At 35.8% G+C, this 5,449-nt stretch overlaps 1 protein-coding gene across 3 annotated transcripts in view; it reads right to left on the reverse strand.

Moving 5' to 3' along the window:
• Positions 1-5,449, reverse strand: part of LOC106884093 (class E basic helix-loop-helix protein 22-like) — a 380,240-nt gene that overhangs the window by 198,955 nt on the left and 175,836 nt on the right. For all 3 annotated transcript variants that reach the window (XM_052976278.1, XM_052976276.1, XM_052976277.1), the window contains exon 2: positions 1,947-2,004. The gene's annotated coding sequence lies outside the window, so the exon portion shown is untranslated. The remainder of the gene's footprint in view (positions 1-1,946; positions 2,005-5,449) is intronic.

Here is a 5,449-nt window from a genome sequence, read left to right on the forward strand (position 1 = left end):
ATAGATAGATAGATAGATAGATAGATAGATAGATAGATAGATAGATAGATAGATAGATAGATAGATAGAGAAAAGAAGGAGAGAGAAATGAATAGATGAATGGACAGATTGATAGAGAGGTAAGTTGGTTTAAACTTATTTAATGAAGCTGATTAGAAATAATAATAATTACAAGCCGAGAATTTTCCAAGTAAATCTCAAAACGTTACAACTTGAGCTTAACTATTTTCCAGAAATAACAAATTAATTACTCTGCATTTATGGAGACGAAGAAAATGCTGCTATGAACAGTTTGTGGTTGAAATCGTTGGTTTAAATTGGAGCCACGAAGTCTGTGGGCGCATAGTGTCCGTTCGTTAATGCGCTGCTTAGTGAGAACAGCCTTGCTTACGTGGACCTGTTGTTGCATAATGAGGCGTCTGGGAGAATTTAAGCAAATTGCACCATCATCTGCGATATATTAAATACCTTACAGTTACTTAAGTGAAATTTCGACAACACGTTTTTCTTCAGGATCTTGTCTCCTGATCTACGTCTGTCAGCCTGTCTGTCTGTCTCTCTCTCTCTCTCTCTCTCTCTCTCTCTCTCTCTCTCTCTCTCTCTCTCTCTCTTTCTCTCACTCTCCATCTCTCTGTCTATCTATCTATAATCATTATCTATCTATCTATCTATCTATCTATCTATTTATCACCATTATCTAGCTAGCTATCGATCTATCATTTCTCTATCTATCTATCTATCTATCTATCCATCTATCTATCTATCTATCTATCTATCTATCTATCTATCTATCTATCTATCACTCATTCTCCCTCTCTTTCACAGACGCAATGCATGTACGTTGCCTTGCAGTTAGTTTCGTCTCCTGGTTTCTCTTTCTTTCTCATTCTCTTACATTCTCTGTCTGTCTGTCTATTTATCTCATCCACTCTCTCTCTCACATGCTCCCTCTCTCTCACACGTGAAGGCACATTGTCTAGTAGTTAGTTTGTTGCGTTCATGATCTCAAGATTGCTGTTTCGATTCTCGGACCGAGCAATGCGCACTGTTCTTGAGCAAAACCCTTCATTTTACGTTTCTCGGCTTTAAATGATTAACCCCGCGACATACTGGCGCTGCGTTCAGAGTGAATATTGTTATCTCAGTCAATTAGAGTGGATAGTATGATCTCAGTCAATTAGACCCCATGGAAATCAGCTAGAACACGAAACAGTAATACCCAAGAGTTAATTTTGACGTTTCTCTCTCACGTACACTTTCCCATATATATTTAAGAAAGTAAAATTGGAAGGTACCGCACAACTTAAAATATATAGAGAAGAGAATTTGAAAATGCAGAAGTCTTTTAAATATGTTTATTAACTACACCGGTTTCGCTTTTTTTTTAAAAAAGATTTTCGAAAGTAAAGTGCAAGGCTTTGTGTAGCCTTTGCGGTGTTAAAAATTAGTTAACATAGACATATAATGATAAGAAAATGTTAAGAAATAGAATCTCTGACAATGACAAGAAAATGTTAACAGAGGCTTTGTGTTTAAAAAGTTTACATAAATGTATTCAAAATAGACAATGAAATAAGTTAATCAGAAATCATAATTGTTTATAAGCATATACAGGATGTCCCAAAAAGATGTACTCACTCTTAGACAGACGATCACTAATGTATTGCTTTTTGGGATGTACGGGCTTACCTCGACGCAACAAATCCAAGCAAATGGATTGGGAGGAGAGGTAGCGTTGAATTTCTTGCACGTTCCCTAGACCTCACGCCAATGGATTTTTTTTTATGGGGCGATCTCAAAGATAAGGTTTACGCTGCAAAACCAGTGATAATTGATGATTTGGGAAAGGAAATTCTCAGAGAGAGAGACAGACAGACAGAAAGACAGAGAATGAAACATGGTTTGATAATGATTAAAATGTTGCGGTGCAACACATGTGAACTCACCGAATGAGGCATCACAGGTTGAACCAAAGTCACCTTGCTCTGTAAGAGGCAACAATTCCTGAAAATAGACGAGAAAAAAAAATTATGAATAAATTGCAGTATGGAAGGCAAATTTGATGTCGGCCGAATCTGAACTCAGAACGTAAAGAACTGGAAAAGATGCCGCTAAGCATTTTTGTCCGGCGTGCTAATGATACGGCCAGCTTAGCACCTTGAGAATGACTCTTTCTACTACATGAACAAGGTCTGAAATTTGGGGAAAAAGTTAGTCTATTTCATCGCCCCCACTATTTGAGTGGAACATATTTCATCGACCCTGAAAGGATAAAATGCAAAGTCGACCTCCATGGAATTTGAACTCAGAACGTAAAAATGAACAAAATGGTGCTAAGGATATTGTCCAGCATGCTAACGATTCTGCCAGCTCGCTGCCTTAATAACGGTTTCAAATTTTGGTAGAGGGGAAATTTGAGGGGAAGTGAAAGTCTATAACATCGTCCTGTTTTCAACTGATATTTATTTTATCGACCCCGAAAGGCAGGGACGAGAAAGTCGAACTCGGAGGTAGACGGACGAAATGCCTCTTAGCATTTTGCCTGGCGTGCTAACGATTCTGCCAGCTTCCTGCCTTCTTAATAATAATAATAATAATAATAATAATAATAATAATAATAATAATAATAATAATAATAATAATAATTTCAGAATTTTTCCGCAAGGGTAGATTGCAGGAGTGGATTAAGTCGATTACATCAACCCGAGTGCGTAACTGGTACTTAATTTATCGACCCCGAAAGGATGAAAGGAAAAGTCGACATCGGAGGAATTTGAACCCAGAAGACGGACGAAATACCGCTAAGCATTATGCCCGGCACGCTAACGATTCTGCCAGCTCGTCACCTTAATAATAATAATAATAATAATAATAATAATAATAATAATAATAATAATAATAATAATAATAATAATAATAATAATAATAATAATAATAATAATAATAATAATAATAATAATAATAATAATAATAATTGCTTCTAACGTAGGTACAAATTCACACGTATGAGAGTAAGAAGTTCATTATATCTAACAACAGTACTTGACTGGTATTTTATTTATCGACTCTGAAAGTCTGATGAAAAGCATATTTGACCTCCGTAATATCTGAACTCACAAAGTTAAAAGACTGAATAAAAAAAAAAAGGAAAGAAAGAAAGAAAGAAACAAACAAACAAAAGCAACACCGCAAGACACTGTAACAATTCTATCCCTTCACCAACCTAATTCTTTTGATACTATTAAAATCATTGCTGCACTTTATAGCTTATATAAATCAAGCACTTGGCAGGCAGTTACAAATAATAGAAAAAAAAGCAGTAAAAGAAATCAATACATCACGACAACTTCAGAGGAATCTTCCACCTCAATTCGATATTTTAAACGATATTTTAAATGTTTCTTTTCATTTTGTTTAGTCTTTTTCAGTTTTTTGGACATATTTCTTTTTTGTTTTTAATGTGCATATAAATACGTAGTTAGAGAATACAGAACGCTATTAAATGTGATTTGTTATTCCTATGAAAAAAACCATCAGTTGGTACGGCTTGCTTTCGTGCAAATCAATAAATATTTTGTTTACCCGATTTATATTTCCAAACAAGTATTATTCGGCTTACTTCAGAATGTCCGGGTGTTTTTTTCTGCAAATGCGTTTTTTTCTGCAAATCAAATTGAACACATAGTCTTTGGTGATCCATTGGCGTTCTGAGCAGAACTGTCTTTTTAGTACAAAGATCTCCTTGAGAAGATACTTTGAAACAAAATATTAAAATTAGTTCAGTTGTATGTTTGTTTACATATTCTCAATGTTATAGGTAACGGTGTGTTATTCTAATGCTGCTTCAAGAATGTATTTTAATTCGATTTTAGCCTAGACAGCTTTCGAACAAATCAACAAATATTTTCTTTATGGAAACAAGAATTTATCGTCTTAGTTCAGAATATCTGGCATAATCGTTACTGAGGGGATCATATCAGGTCGAAACATAGGTGTCTGATGATATGCCAGCATTGCGCGCAAAGCACTGTCTTCTTAACAAACAGTAGTCTTTTGCAGATATTTCTCTGATACAATTAGTAATAATTAGGGGATTCAGGAGTTAATGGAAAAGATCGTACAGCGTGAAGTATTTAACACTTCGGGGCATTTCTCTTCATTCGAGAGTGCGAGAGACAGAGACAAAAATGCAGCGCTGTTCGTTGGAATAGATAATATAGTTAGATTCTCAAACAGAGTTGATCGATAATTTCTCACTGACGTCGAGCTATATTCAATAAGGAGCTGCTTCACAAACCAGTCCTTGGCACTAGTAGTGTCGTAATTCATTTCTTTACTTGAGTGAACTGGATTAACGTGAAATAAACTGTCTTGCTCAAGATCACAACACACAGCCCGACGCTCTAATCACTGAGCCATACACCATTCACACATACGCCTGCTTGTGTGTGCTTATGTGTGTGCTTGTGTGTGTGCACTAGGCGCATTGCCCAGTACTTAGCATGCTAACCTTACGATAGCTTGACCGTGCGCTCATTTGCCGGATCGAGCGGCGCGTAGTGTTCCCAAGCAAAACACTTCATTTCATGTTACTCCAGTCCGCTCGCTTGTAAACGGGTAACCTTGCGACAGATTAGCTTTTCGATCATAGGGCATGTTCGTCTGCTTGCCTAGCCAAAGGGGTGACATCATTCGCTAGATCCAGCCGTGACCAGTGGTATATAACAGCCAGCGGTGTATAGCAACATCCGATAGCCTAGGCAATTACGTAATATATATATTTGCACACACACACACACAGTGGCAAAGAAACGGCCTTCTTCTCAAACGTTATTTATTCGTTGTCCTGCTACTGATGTTGAAACATTCTGAAAATCGCTATTCTTAAAATAATACTGCATGAACTGCTGCATAAGTAAACATGCGAAGAGACACAACAAGCAATTCTCTGTTGTGTTTATGCTTCCAACGCCAAACGATATAAATAAGCAGCAATACAAAAACGTTATAGTGAAAACGAAATTGGTGATGTTGCTTCAATGGACGAAGAAGAAAAGAAAACCGCTTTGTTTACATTTACTATCGTTTCGAAATACATTAAAGATAAACCCCGATGCAAATGCTACGATTGGCCAGCTAGCAAGCTACTTCCTTTTAGCTCAACCTCACCGTATTCGCTTCTTTTCGTGACAACGCTGCCTTGGTTAAAATATCGCTTCATATTCTAATATAAATACGGTGAGTTTTCTTTACAGGAAAAGAGATATTTTATAGTTTAATATAAACGTGTTTTACAACGTAATACTAAATATATTTGATAGTATAGTTTGTATCAAAGGATAATATAAAATGTAAGGTATAACATACTTTCAATATTTATATAATATATTTTCAATATGCTATATATAACATGGTATGATATTATATATATATATATATATATATATAT

Source organism: Octopus bimaculoides, chromosome 24 (assembly GCF_001194135.2).
Source record: "Octopus bimaculoides isolate UCB-OBI-ISO-001 chromosome 24, ASM119413v2, whole genome shotgun sequence".
Taxonomy (NCBI): domain Eukaryota; kingdom Metazoa; phylum Mollusca; class Cephalopoda; order Octopoda; family Octopodidae; genus Octopus; species Octopus bimaculoides.